The following is a 16,373-nucleotide window of genomic DNA, read 5'->3' on the forward strand; positions in this document are numbered from 1 at the left end:
AACTTTCAAACATTAACAAATGAAAATTTAGATAATTAAGCAAAGATAAATTAGTTTTTCCTTAAAGTTTGTTTAACTTACTATATATTTATTTTTTACTAGCTAAACATAGTTATTCATATTTATACCTATCCTCATTTAGAATTAACTTTCACTCGACTCTTAACATCTAAAGAGTTCATTTCAGCCCGAGTTTGTTTTTGCTAGGGCCTATAGTTCACTTTACCGCTAACTACTGACCGAGTTTATTCTTACCCATGTAAATTTTCGCCCAGACTTGGCACCTGCTCAGCTTTTAACGGCTGGCCGGGTTTATCCCTATACTTATAGAATATAAAGATTATAATATGTGTTATTCATCTGAGAATATTAAAGGTCAGTAACTTCTATAACCATTCAATGTCCATCCGACTTTTGATCCTTAAACTTACTCTCGGTAATCTCAGCGGTGACGTGTTGCCTCGATTATCGGCATCGGTTTCTATTGGTGACACATGTGTACTTGACATTATATATGTACCTTTTTTATTGTATCCACCGCCTTACTTGATCAAATAGCAGCTCATAGTTGATCCCGCCCTTTACACTGTTAGCATCCAACAACTTTCCTTAACTAGTCTTTTTGAAGAATCCTTATAAACATTTGGGAAAAAATCCTAAGACTTCATCATCTTTCCCCCGACTCTTTATTCTTCTCCTTTCTGACCTTAACAATCCTTTCTCTCCAATATGTCGGGGTATAGCGAGTGGTATACTCAATGTTCTTCCAGTTTCACCCTCCATAAAGCTTATGAACTCTAGGCGAACTATGACATTCCTTCCTACATAGACCTACCTACTCCAGAAGACCACCCTCACCGTCGTCCACCAGAGAGCATTGCGGTCTTCAGGGAACAAGTCCTATCTGGCCTTCAATTTCCTCTACATCCTTTTTTTTGTTGATGTTATCCGCTATTTCAAGCTTCCCTTACACCAACTTATTCCCCAATTTTTAAGATCTTGAGTGGTGTTGTTATTGCCTTCTGCTTACTCGATGTCCCTTTATCACCTCATTTATTTCATCATTTTTTCTATCTCCGTCGGATAGACAATGGTCTGTTCAAATTTTAAGCATGTCCTAAGGTCATTCTATTCAATAGGGTTCCTTCTCAAGGGGAATGGAGAGACAAATTTTTCTTCATACGCCTTCCTTTTCCTCCACCTTATCCTATAAATTGGCAGCAAGACATTCCTTCTATTCCCAACTTGGGCAATATCTCCAAGGATCCTTCCTTCTATACTTCGATGAAAAAACTAAAAGATGTCAAGTCTAACTTGCCCACATTGACTGCAAAAGGTTTACTATCTATTTTTGGACTTAGTCCCACCGACACAAAATTGAGCGCCTCCTTTGGTAAGCTCAATTTCCTTATAAATGTTTGTTTGTTACTTTTTTGATCATTTGTTATATGAGTTTTTAATCCTCACTCGTTTTCCTAGTTGAGGCTATTATATCTTAGTCTTTTTGTATAAGAATACTCGATTGACAAAAGCAGTTTTGACAGAGCTGGGAGAGGACTTATTGAGGGAACGTTGTTTTAATCAACCTTCTTCCTCCCTTGGTTTGCTTCTTTCAGCCACTCCAACATGAGTGTAGGATCGAAAAGAATTTAGATATCTCCACAATGACATGATATTGTCCACTTTGGGCCTAGGCCCTCATGGCTTTGCTCTTGGGCTCTCCCCAAAAGGCCTCATGCCAATGGAGATATCTTTTCTCTTATAAACCCATGATTTTTCCCATGTGTTTCCAATATGGGACTATGTTTGCAACCTTGCAACCCCAACAATCCCCCCTCAAACAAAGGACCATAGACTTCCCACGTTCGACTCTCGACCCACCAGGTCTTCCTGCCCCTCGGTCCACCCGACCTACTAGGACTTCCTTGCCTAGTCGCAACTAGGACTTTCTGCCTAGTGTTTGGTCCTCTTGATCCGAACATAAGAGCCCCCACTTTCTTTGTTCGAGGTCAATATTGTACTCACATGGCTCAATCAGACCATAGCTCTTGTGGTTAGTCGGCGGTTAAACCTTCTGCCAGTCCGGGCTCTGATACCACTTGTAGGATCGAAAAGAATTTAGATATCTCCACAATGACATGATATTGTCCACTTTAGGCCTAGGCCCTCATGACTTTGCTCTTGGGCTCTCCCCAAAAGGCCTCATGCCAATGGAGATATCTTTTCTCTTATAAACCCATGATCTTTCTCATGTGTTTCCAATATGAGACTATGTTTGCAACCTTGCAACCCCAACAATGAGAACCATCTTCCGACTCCTCAGGACAAGACACTTCTTTTGTCTTCAGGAATAAAAAATCCTGATCGGAAGCTTCGGGTTAAAAGTTACTCATATTATCTAGCGTTGAACAAATTCCCATCACTGCGGCCAAAATTTCTTATGACCGAGGTAAAGAACTTATGTCCTCAACATGCAGTTGTTCTCATTTTGCACTTGGTATGATGAGACTTGGCCTTCTTATACCTATGTTTCGTGCACTTCCTCCAGTAATTCCTTCTATTGAGACAACCTCTGATGCCTCTTCGCCAATTTCTTTACCAACTTTAGCTCCTCCTCCAATTATACCTCGCTCGAAGCAGATTCCTTGTAGGCGATCTGCTAACCCAGGATCCAAAAGACTAGCATATGAACAAAGTCCTGAATTAGTTGAGCCAACATCCTCCGCCCAACCCTCTTTTGCTCCCTCATAATCACCTGATCTTTCCCTTGCTCCTCCTCCAGAGTCTACAACTTCTACTATCCCTCCATGCCTCTTCAAACAATCTCATGGGTTACCTTCTCACCAAGGATTACATTATACCTCCCCTCCATCTTATGGGATACTCAAGTTAAAAGGTCCCTTAGCTAAACCATGGCTACAAGCTCAAAAATAAATGCAAAGTAGCATAATTGCTGAGCGTGCCGATGAGCACAACTGTAATGCTACTGCCATAAGTCTTTGATTATATTTTGTTAACTCATTACTGCAAGATATAATTCAGTAGTTGTTTTATCTAGTTCTATGCTTCAAGCTTACACTTGGGCCATCTAGTCATGGATCTAGAGAGAGCTAACAAGATTTTAAAAGATAGAATAGAAGAACTACAGACTACTCCTACTATTCCCAATGATGAAATTGTTCAATTACAAAGGAAAATAAATTCGCAAGCCGAGCTTATCACTGGCTAGGATGAAACTCTACAAGGTTATCACCAATCATTACAGACTCAAGAGACTAAGAAAGAAATCTTGGAACATCAACTACAAAAGAGTGAATCCCAATTTCGAGTGGAGAAAGCTCTAAAAGATAAGACTCTTCTGGATTTAGCTCAGAAAATCGCATCTTTAAAAAGACTAGAACCGTCGCCTGGCTCCAAATCTCCTGAACTAGCTCCAGAGTTGGGCACTAAAAATTTTTTATTGCTACAATAATAGGAGAAATTAAGAGCCCAAGATTCACAGATAAACTCCCTACTAGATGAGCTAGAATGTTCCATAACAGAACAAGCTACCCTTAAAGTTGAGAAGGACAACCTTTAGTCTGAACTTCAGACATACAAAGTAGGTGAGGAGGAATGATGAGAGAACAAATGAAGATCCTATTTAGACTCCCTCAAATTTGGTGAAGAATACACCAGACATATTGTAGGGACTCTCACTCACTCAGTTGAGGGGGGTGTTTAACAATTAAGGGAGGGAGGATACTTATCAAGGGAACCCCCTCCTCTATTCATAAATCGCCAACGACTCAATAAGGAGTTGTCGAAAGAATTTTTAAGTAAATTTGAGTGAGTATGTATTCTTGTACTATATTTCTATAATATTTACTTGCTATTCAGAATGATGATAAAACATTGGATACCATTAGAAATAAGTACTTGGTTGTCTTGTGTAACTCCATGTATTTTTATAGCATATGCTCCATAGAGAAATTTCATAGAGAAACTCTTGATAATATAGAAAGATCTTGAATATTTGACTATTGAACAAATACTCACTTATAGCATTCCCTTATTAAATAACGGCCAGGATAGATATAAATCATAAGGCAGAGCAAATAAGCCCAATATTATATAAGTATTTAATTATAACTTTCTAGGCTCAATTATGAATCATCGGAGCATATAGTGCCGCATGGAACAAACAAACTAAATTCAACGATAAACCAAACGATCATATAAGGCTGAGTAAAGTAAGCAGGCTAGATGAAATATAAGCAGAGTTGATAATGATTTTTCGGACTGCGCACTAAATAGATCGGTCATATAATTCTGAGTGAAATGGGTCATCCGGACATACTATAAGAAGAGTTTATAATGAATGTCCAGATTGCGTAATAAATTGATTAGACATGTATTCTTGAGTAAAATGAATCAGCCGAACATACTATAAGCAGAGTTTATAATGAATTTCTGAACTACGCAATAGATCGATTGACCATATATCCCAAGAGAAATGAGTCAGTCATCCATATGATGAATTTTCAGACTGACTAATGATTCGACCAAGCATATAATTCCAAGTGAAATAGACAAACCAAATATTTGTATAATAAATTCACAAGCTGAATAATGAATCGATCGGATTTGTGACGTTGAATGAAATAAATAGATTGAATATGTATAAATATTTCATGATGAATTTCCAAATTTGAATGATAACTTGCTTGAGTCTAAATGAAATAAATATCTCAGATATCTGTGAATGTTTTATAATGAATCCCCAGACTAAATGATAAACTAGCCAAATCCGTGATGCTGAGCAAAACCTCTAATTGTCTGTAGGGTTTAAAGTCTTCAGTCGTTTGTGCGATCAGTCGACTATTGATGGTTTAATCGACTGTTGATGGTTTAACATCTCCGAGCGTCTATGTGACCGATCGACTATTAATGGTTTAAAGTCTTTGGTCGTCTATGCGACCGGTTGACTGTTGATGATTTAAAGTCTCTGGCCGTCTATGCGGTTGGTCGACTGTTGACGGTTTAAAGTCTCCGACTGTCTATGCGACTGATCGATTTTTGATGGTTTAAAGTATCTTGTCGTCTACGCAATCAGTCGACTATTGATGGTTTAAAGTCTTCGACCGTCTATACGACCGATCAACTGTTGATGGTTTAAAGTCTCTAGCCATCTATGCGACTGGTCAACTATTGATGGCGAATAGACCTTTTAAATGATGTTGCCTACAATTTTCATTAATGGTACAAAAAAGTTGAACAAAATACATGAAATAAGTTACAAGTGTACTTATTAGGTTCTGTAAGGTTGAAATGATTAGCACTCCAAGGTCTATCCAATCTTTAACCTTCAGCATCTTTGAGATAATAAGAGCCTGAGGCGAATTTATGTACCACCCTAAAGGGTTCTCCCCATTATGGCTCCAGCTTATTAACATCTCTGATCGGCTTAACACTCTTCCACACCAGATCACCCACTTGAAAGAATACCGGGGATAACTTTTCTGCCTCATTCATTGGCGATATGACATGAGATGAGCTGCCACCTTATCTCACACTTCTTCTTTTAGGTTGAGCTCCATGAGACGTCAGCCATCATTATCCTTATCATATAGACATACTCGATCAGAGTCCATGCCAATCTCGATTAGGATTACTACTTCACTACCATATACTAAATAGAAAGGAGTTATACTTGTTGATTCCTGGGGAGTTATACGATATGCCCATAACACACTAGGTAACTCTTCCACCCAACTACCTCCAACATGATCTAGCTTAGTTTTCAATCCTCTAATGATTTCTCTATTGGTTACCTAAGGTTGCTTATTACTTTGTGGGTAAGCTACAGAGGTGAAAGCGTGTGTAATGTAGTATCTCAAACACCATTCTCGAATTCTTCTACCTTGGAATTACCTTCCATTATTAGAAATCAACTTATGTGGAATACCAACTCTACAAATAATATGTTGCCATAAGAACTTAATTATTGCCTGCTCAGTAATCTTGGCCAATGGTTCAACTTCCATCCATTTTGTAAAGTAGTCTGCAACTACCAATAAAAATCTCCTCCAAGTAGGTGCAATAGGGAATGGTCCTATTCTATCCATACCCGATTGATCAAAAGGATATGATACAATGAAAGTCTTCAATAATTCAGTAAGATGATGAGGAATATTCTGATATTTTTGACAAGATAAATATGTTCTCACAAGTTGAGCAGCATCTGTTTGTAAAGTGGGCCAAAATATCCTGCTAATAATATTTTTCTAGCAAGAGATCGATCCCCTATATGATTACCACAAGAGCCTTGATGTGCCTCCTATAAGATATATTGCATATCATCGGGTCCTATACACTTAAGTAAAGGACAAGAGAAAGCCCGTTTATAAAGATAATCCCCAATGATAGTAAAACGTTCAGCTCTTTTCTTGAGTATACGTGCTTATTCTCCAATCAGTGGGTAGAACACCCTGTTGCAAGAATAAAATGATCGATGCCCTCCAATCACCTTTATTTCTAGATTAGCCTGTCATTCAATACAAGCCACTAATAATGTCTATTTCATAGGCCTATCAAAACTCCAAGGAATTATGGTAGAAGCTAATTTAGCTAATTCATCTACTACTTGATTATCTGAATGGGGAATCTTTTGTATGCACACTTCTAAAAATTCCTACTTCAATTTGTCAAATGCCTCTGTATACAGCTTGAGTCTTTCATTACTGATTTCAAAATTTCTAGATAACTGCTATGCTATTAACTGAGAATCAGAAGAGATTAAAACCTGAGTGGCCCCTACGTGCTGCACAACTTGCAATCCTACTATTAGTGCCTCATATTCTACTTCATTGTTAGTGACTCTATAATTTAACCGGGTGGATAGTTGCATTCGATCTTCCCTGGGTGATATAAGAAGGATCCCTATTCCACTATCCTGCCGAGTGGAAGACCCATCAATATATATTTTGCAAGTTTCTCCCTCTTTAGGCCTTGCACCTTTGTTATGATAATCGGCTAAAGCTTGGGCTTTGATGGTCGTTTAGGGCTGGTACTGTATATCATATTCGCTAAGTTCGGTTGTCCATTTAATCAACCTTTCAGATGTCTTTGGATTGATAAGTGATGTGCGTAGATTATATACACTTGTATGCATGTTTGGATGCACATCTATTTGTATTTCATTAGCATAATATATGTTTATTGCATCCTATTTCATTATTATTACGTCACCGCAAGTGTACGATTACGTCGTCAATAATATAAAAGATATTGTATCCACAGAAACTGGTTATAACCACTAAAGATATCTCAAAGTGAATTAGCTAAACAATCAACTAGGAAGTACACGAACTAAGGAACAATTAGAAAATGGAAACAGAAAAGTAATGCAGAAACTAGGTTTTATGAAAGTTCTAGGAGATTTGGTTTCTTTGTGATACTTATCAATGTAATATAATTTTATTAATTATATCCTCAATTGTCATATATTCGTAAGAAGTCGTTGGTTATCTCCTACAGAAAACACCGACAAGGGACTTATATCTATACCTTAAGCAACTAAATAGTCATGATCCTCCCTATGAAGTCCGTTAGCGGGGCAACCCTGCCATGACGCCCCTCAATCATACTGTTGGGATGTATACTATAAGCCTAGCTTTTGTATGAACATTTGTCTTGAAATATTTTGAAATAAGAATCACTTTGGTCAAATGTTTGCATTTTATATGTATATATATGTCAATTCAGTTGTTCATTTAATTTATATTATATATAACATGGTGTGTGGTGCCACACAGAAGATCATGTTATCAGTTCCTTATAAATTATAAATAGTGACTCACAACTAAGATGGATTGGGACAAACCATTGGAACAGTTGTAGTGTAATTTGGTATTAGTATGTCTTGACTATAAAATTACACTAGTACACTATGTGTGTATTGAGCAGGACCGTTTGAGGTTGTTTGTGTTGGACCCTGTAGTAGTTTTGATGTGATCAACCAAGTTGGTTAGGTCCTGCGTTTTGTCTAAACCCTGTGTCTAAGTGTGCAGGAACTTAGGAGCGCAGGAAGTAGAGCGGAAGACGCAGCTAGCGAGAAGGACGACACGGGAAGGAAGCCGACGGGCTCGGTGCGTCCGAAGGACGAGAGAGCTGCGGAAGAGTAGTCCGGTGGAGCGAGAAGAACGTGTGTGGTGTTCGAGGGACGAGAAGCCGGACGGAAGCCTGCTCGAGGAGAAAGCCGGGAACTGGGTTCGGGTGAGCCCTATTCCGGATGGCCGCAATCACCCAAGGAGTCGAATCGGAGCAAGTCAACTGGAAGTTGACTTGTCAACGGTTCGGTCGACCGAACCTATTGATCGATCGATCTAACCCTTCTTTAACCGAAGCCAACCACAGCAGACACGTCGAATGCCACGTCAGAAGCTGACCGTTGGTGAAGCTGATCGGTCAACCGAACCTCCTGATCGGTCGATCGAACCGAAGTTAATCCAAAGACTTAGTCGAGCAAGATGATCGGGCCAACTCAGCTGGAAGACTGTTGGTCGATCGGTCGGCCGAACATAAGGATCGGTCGACCGAACAAAAGCTCATCCTCAGAGACTGCACATGGACGGAAGATTGGGCAGGTACAGCAGGTTTGGTCGACCGAACCCTCTCGAGTCAAACCTGATCCCGAAGGTTCAGGTTTACTGATAAGCTCTAGAACCCCTATATAAAGGGGGTCTCGGGTAGCTATTCAGTACAACGAGTTTAGAACGAAATTCAACTCTGTAATTCCTGTTTAAGCAACCTCTGTGCTCTCAAAGTGTAAAAGGCTTCTTCGCCTTCAAAGAAGGAGTTTCTTACTGCGCTTTTCATCGCCCTGGATTAACAACCCTCTTGGTTGTAACCAGGTTAAGATTCTGTCTTCAGTTCTCTTTCTTTTATTAAGTGTTGCTTTATTTTAGAGTTGAATCGCTTTGAGGAGAGTAACTTTATTTGCAGGCAATTCACCCCCCTCTTGCCGGTCCCCGCTGCACCAACAAGTAGTATCAGAGCCCAACAGCCTCAGAGGGACTAACCGTCATTTGAAGCATAAAGATCAGAACAATGACCGGCGCGAACATTCATCCCCCGAAGTTCGACGGAGATTTCGTTACATGGAAGCGAAAAATGGAGGTATTCTTTAAAACAGACTTTGAAATTTTAATTACTATGAAATATGGTTTTGCAGCTCCTAAAGACAAAGAAGAAAACACGTGGAGCAAGAAGGAGCAAGCCGATTTCGTCACAAACGGAAAAGCTGAATTCCACCTCCTCAGCGTTCTGCCACCTCAGGAGGTAAATCGGATCGGAAGCTACGACTCAGCGAAAGATCTCTGGGAGAAATTCCTGGAGCTTCACGAAGGTACCTCTGAAGCGAAGCTGGCGCGGTGCGACATCCTCCGGACACAACTAACAAACCTCCGGATGAACAACGGTGAGAAGGTATCGCAACTCCAAGCGAGAATCAAGGAGCTGATAACGTAACTAACGAACCTTGGAGAAGAAGTAACCAACTGGGATTCCATCCGATACGCGCTCAATGCCTTCCCGAGGACTTCAGAATGGGCGTCCTTAGTAGATGCTTACTACATCTCTAAGGACTTTGAGGTAAGTAGTTTAGAAAACTTGTTTTCAACTTTCGAACTTCATGAGTCTCGACTTGCAGAAAAACCAGTAGAGAAGTCGAACTTCAACGTTGCCCTACGAGCTGAAAAGGACGATCCCGACTCCGAAGCGTCAATCGACAAAAACGAAGCTGCGTTAATGGTAAGTCGTTTTAATAAGTTTTTTAAATCTAACAAGTTTAGATCGCAGTCAAGTAAACGTCATCAAAAAGGAAGGACAGTCCGGTGCTACAATTGCAACGAAGAAGGGCACATCAAGGATGATTGCCCAAAATTGAAAAGCAAACAGAAAGATAAGGAAAGAAGCATGAAGCCAGCTCGACCCAAGCACAAAAACCTGAAGGCGACATGGGACGACTCTTCATCCTCCGAGTCAGAAGTTGAAATATTCTCAGGATTAGCTCTACTAGCTAACCATCAGCCAGAAGAAGAGTTAAGCTCAGAGATGAGCATCGATGAAGGGGGAGGAACATCAGAAGAGGAAAGTTGCAGTGAAGGGGGAGCCTCACCAAATCAGGTAAGTCAGGTACGCAATCTTACCCCTACTCAGTCCTTTCGCTTTATTAAAGCACTTTCTAAAGAGTTAGATAAATTTGAAAAGGAAAATGAAAATTTGAAATTAGAAAATGCAAAGTTAAAAAATAAAATTCAAGAAATGAAATCTGATGCATGTTCAAAAGTAAATATTTTTCCAAAATCAAAAATAAAGTTATATGAAAAATTAAACTGGTATGTTAAACATCATCAGGGTCAAATTAGGAAAATACCAAGAAACTATGTACCACCTAAATTCCTGATTAATTCAGTAGGAAGGAACCTCTATTGGGTTCCAAAATCTGTGCTAAACTAATCTCTTAAAATTAAAAACTTTATAGAGAGAAAATTAAACATTTTCTTTATGAAGACTTTGTCTAAGGAAGTGGTTGTTGCTCCAATAACCAAGAAGGCCTAGTGCCTCACCACGACCTGGAAGCTGAAATACTGAAACAAAAATATTTAATTAACTTTCTGACAAAAGCATTAAAAGTAGAATTAAAATGCTTTGAAAGTGTACAAACACTTGAATAATGCTTTGAAAAATTATTCAAATAATGTTTCTTCATTTTTACTTAGAAATTCCTTTTGAAAGAACTTGCTTCCTCGTTTTTTTTGCTGTGATCAAAGGGGGAGAGAAAAGTACAAGTTTAGGGGGAGCTAGGAAAATTAACTGTTTTCTCTCTAAACTATGTTGCAATTTTATTTATTGCAAATTTATGCTATACTTGTTAGTTTAGTAATTTTCTTAAAATTACGTTTACCTATTTTTAACCCTAACTTGAACTTGGGTTGATGCATATCAAAAAGGGGGAGATTGTTGGACCCGTGGTAGTTTTGATGTGATCAACCAAGTTGGTTAGGTCCTGCGTTTTGTCTAAACCTTGTGTTTGAGTGTGCAGGAACTTAGGAGCGCAGGAAGTCGAGCGGAAGACACAGCTAGCGAGAAGGACGGCACTGGAAGGGAGTCGACAGGCTCGGTGCGTCTGAAGGACGAGAGAGCTGCGGAAGAGTACTCCGTGAGAAGAACGTGCACGACGTTCGAGGGACGAGAAGCCGGACGAAAGCCTACTCGAGGAGAAAGTCGGGAACTGGGTTTGGGTGAGCCCTATTCGGGATGGCTGCAATCACCCAAGGAGCCGAACCGGAGCAAGTCAACTGGAAGTTGACTTGTCAACGGTTCGGTCGACCGAACCTATTGATCGGTCGACCGAACCCTTCTTTAACCGAAGCCAACCGCAGCATACACGTCGAATGCCATGTCAGAAGCTGACCATTGGTGAAGCTGATCGGTCGACCGAACCTCCTGATCGGTCGACCAACCCGAAGTTAATCCAGAGACTTAGTCGAGCAAGATGATCGGGCCAACTCAGCTGGAAGACCGTTGGCCGATCAGTCGACCGAACAAAAGCTCATCCTCAAAAACTGCACCTGGACGGAAGACTGGGCAGGTACAGCAGGTTCGGTCAACCGAACCTGGGGATCGGTCGACCGATCCCTCTCGAGTCAAACCTGATCCCGAAGGTTCAGGTTAACTAATAAGCTCTAGAACCCCTATATAAAGGGGGTCTCGAGTAGCTATTCAGTACAATGATTTTAGAACGAAATTCAACTCTGTAATTCATGTTTAAGCAACCTCTGTGCTCTCAAAGTGTAAAAGGCTTCTCCGCCTTCAAAGAAGGAGTTTCTTACTGCGCTTTCCATCGCCCTGGATTAACAACCCTCTTGGTTGTAATCAGGTTAAGATTCTGTCTTCACTTCTCTTTCTTTTATTAAGTGTTGCTTTATTTTAGAGTTGAATCGCTTTGAGGACTGGAACTTTTATTTGCAGGCAATTCACCCCCTCTTGCCGGTCCCCGCTGCACCAACAGTTTGATTTGTACTTACTACATAAAAGAATAGAACCTCTGTTATTATAGATGCGCGTCCTCTTAATCTCTATATAATAGCAAGCACGCATACTTAGTATTTATTTCTTTAACTTATCAATGGGTGAGATTTATTCATTAAATCAATAGGCCCGATGAGTTGGTAAATAGTACTGTTTATATGGTGTGTTATTGATTATAAAAGGAATCTGTGTCCTAATTATTTAGGCTGATGATGTCCCCTTGAGGAGCTCATAGAATTATCATGTAAACCATGCAGGTGGACTTAATCTGACATGATAATAAAGTTGAGTGGTACTACTCTTGGAATCAGATGTTAATTAATTGGGTTGTCAGTAACTCAATTAATTAACAGACATATGACATCTTAAATACAGGGAGATTAACACACTCATGATAAGAAGGAGCCCATATTGTAATATGAGATTGGTGCGGTAGTTCAATAATAACCCTTTAGTGGTATGGGTTATTATTGATGGACTTGAGTTGAGTGTTTGGGCTGAACATAGGAAGCCCAAGCCCATCAGAAGGCCTAAACCAATTCCTCCTCTAGGTCCCTGTTGTAACCTCTATATAAAACCTCGCATCCACCATCCAACTTGGTTTTGGTTTTTTCTACCTTCCTAGGGCCGACTGCAAGGGATATAAAAAGGAGTAGGTGGTGCCCCAAAAACCTAATTCCACAATTCTTTTCTCCTCCTTGTGGTCGGCGCTCCTTCTCTCCCTTGCTAGGGCTGGTGGCTTCTCCTTGGTGGTCTGTGCCTCCTCCTCCTTGGTGGCTGGCGCCTCCTCCTCCTTGGTGGCCGGCACCTCCTCCTCCTTGAGGGTCGGTGCCTCCTCCTCTACTCCTTGGTGGCTGGCGGTTTTGGAAAGAAGCAAAGGGAAGGGTGTTTGTTGTCTTGGTAGATCGTCACCCACATGACGTCCAAGAAGAGGAGAGGAATACAATAGAAGATCAAGAGGTCTTTAGCTACAAAGGAAAAGGTACAACTAGTTCTTTGATTCCGCTGCGTAATTAGTTTATTTTTCTTTGTATCGATTTTGAATACCAACACAAGAGGCCAGCAATCTTGTACTTCAATCAAGGTGTGCTTTGATCCATCAAGAACTTACTTGATTGATCAAACACATGTCTGATCGAACATGCGGGTTGCTAGGAAAAAGTTTTGTACTTGTACAATTTTTATACAGGGAAATTAAAATAGAATGAAATTTCAGCACCTTCAAGTGGTATCAAAGTGAGTTTTCTGGTTCTGTGTGATTGGGTTTCGGTTAAATTATTCACTGCTCATGTATAAATTTAGACAGGATAATAGTAGGATGTGCCAGAATGATTAACTCTGTAATGCCTTCCCTTCTAATAACCTTAACTTATACGACAGACGTTACCCTTTCTGTACATCTAAATTTTGGCATTCTTACCTATTATATCCTGCTCAGTCCATAGATCTATTCTAACTTGTTACAACCGGTAGGACATGACTTAGAGCCAAGCAGAGCTGAAAGGGAGTCTAAAGCTTCTAACGGGTTTGGGCCGCGTGGCCCTAACATGTAGTGTACTCCCGGCTGACGCAGGGCACGGCCGTGTGAGGGTCACACGACCGTGTCCCTTGGGAGAGGGGAAGAGGTGCACGACCGTGTGAACCCACACGACCGTGTCACTTCGGCAGAGAGGGAGAGAGACATGACCATGTGAATCCACACGGTCGTGTAACCTTGGCCGAGAGGAAGAGGTGCACGGATGTGTGATTCCACACGGTCGTGTCACCTTGGCTGAGAGCAGACAGTGGGAGGCCGTGTGAACCCGCACGGCCGTGCCACGGGCCGTGCGGAGGGTCACACCCTGCCCTACCAAAAGAGTTTGTTCTCCCATTTTTCACTTATCTTTGCCACTCTAAATTCTGCCAACCTGATAAATTCATCCTAAACAATTAGTGATAGTATTTTATGTAAAGCGGAGAGAAGAAAATACTCAAGTTCTAACATGTTCCACACAATAACAAGTTCCTCGATCTCCTTCCATTGTTCCATCACACACACACCCAAACACTGCTCCTGCCGCCTCCTCCTACTCAAGCTTTCGTTTTCCTTTATCTGCAGTATAAGGAAATGCAAATCTATAAGCGGATGCTTAGTAAGTACCATCTACTCACAAAACAAGCATTAAACAGGAATATGCTTTCCAAAACTGCTTGAGGAAAACACAACAATGGAAGCATGCTTTTAAAACTATTTAGGGAAAACACAAACATGCACTTGACAGTAACTCACGTTAAAACGCATAATTCGGAAATATGTGCATGGCATGTATTTTTAAACAGGTTTATCATGCAAAACATCAACTTAAAAGCATGCTGGTAATGTAATGAAATCAGGAGTCTTGACATATTATAGAGTTCATCAATACTGCACTTTATAACTCGGGTTCTCAACCATAGGAATGCTTCCACTAAAGCAAACAATGAATTTTGAAATCTTTATATTACATAACTAGTGAAAATAATAAACATCTTGCTTTGGGTCCGAGATTGTACCACTTTGCACGCATCCTTAATAAGATTCGAGGTAGCTAATCTCGAACCCATTAAGGTACTACTAGGCGATCTAGGGGCCTAGGGGCGATCTAGGAGCCCACCCATTGACCTTGTGTCCAGTACATGTCTTTCTAAAGTAAAATACTTTCTTTTAACTATTGATTTCTTACTTGCACTTGCTTGTCATTTAAACAAACACTTTATGTGCGCTTAATTCCCCCACACTTATAGGGAAGCACTTTAGGACACTTGAATATGCTTCTTATCCCCAAAACTAAATGGGAAGCAATTCAAGATTTCCTACACATGCTCTTAATCCCCAAATACTCAGAGGTTGTCATATACTCAGCTTCCATAGTGGAGTCCGAAAAAGCACTTATGCTTAAAACTCCTCTATAGTTATGACTTTACCTCTTAAAGTAAACACAAAAACCCCGAGGTATACTTACTATTCTCCCTATTAGATTGGAAATTCGAATCCGTGTAACCCACAGGGAGCAAATCATCGGCATTGTAAGCTAGCATATAATCTCTAGTCCCTCTCAGGTACTTTAATATATGCTTTACGGCAGTCCAGTGTCCCGGTCCTGGATTACTTTGATATCTGCTAACCTTGCCCACGACAAAACAGATATCCGATCTCGTGTATAACATAGCATACATTAGGCTTCCTACAGCTGAAGCATAAGAAACTGTTTTCATTTCTTCTATCTCTTTTGATGTCTTCGAAGACATCTCTTTAGATAAAGATACTCCATGCCTAAAAGGTAGATAACCTTTCTTAGAGTCTTGCATGCTAAAACGAGCTAGGATCGTATCGATATATGAAGCTTGGGATAAGCACAACATTCTTTTCTTGCGATCCCTTATTACTTTGATCCCGAAAATATGTGCACATTCTCCCAAGTCCTTCATATCGAATTGTTTGGACAACTATACTCTTACTTCTGACAACACTTTGATATTGTTTCCAACTAAAAAAATGTCATCTACGTATAGTACAAGAAAATACCACCACGTTTCCATCACACTTCTTGTATACACAAGACACATCCGGACATTGAATAAATCCATACGACTGGATTACTTCATTAAACCGGATGTTTCAAGACCTTGAAGCTTGTTTCAGTGCATAAATAGACTGATTAAGTTTACATACTAGATGCTCTTTGCCCTTTGCAATAAACCCCTTTGGTTGCTTCATATGGATGTTTTCTTTAAGACTTCCATTAAGGAAAGCTGTTTTGACATCCATTTGTCAAACCTCATAATCCATACGAGCAGCAATAGATAAGAATATCGGGATAGACTTAAGCATAGCTACTGGCGAAAAGGTTTCCTCATAATCGATTCCTTCTTTCTGAGTATACCCCTTTGCAACAAGCCTTGCTTTGAAGGTTTCCACCTTCCCGTCTGTCCCTCTTTTCCTTTTGTAGATCCATTTACATCCAATAGCTTTTACACTATTTGATGGTTCAACTAGACCCCAGACTTTGTTAGAATACATAGATTCTATTTCTGAATTCATTGCTCTTTGCCAAGATGTTGCATCTTTATCTTGGAGTGCTTCGTCATATGTACGGGGATCATGTTCATGTTTACCTGGGATCAAGTCCGACGACTCTCCCAAAAACATGAATCTTTCAGGTTGCCTAACAACCCTCCCACTATAACGAGACACTATTTGTAGTTGTGTATCATTTGTGATACATGTTGCAGTTTCTTATGATATTTTATCTTGCATTGTTGGTACTATATTAGACATG

The sequence above is a fragment of the Zingiber officinale genome, chromosome 1A (assembly GCF_018446385.1).
Source record: "Zingiber officinale cultivar Zhangliang chromosome 1A, Zo_v1.1, whole genome shotgun sequence".
Lineage (NCBI taxonomy): Eukaryota > Viridiplantae > Streptophyta > Magnoliopsida > Zingiberales > Zingiberaceae > Zingiber > Zingiber officinale.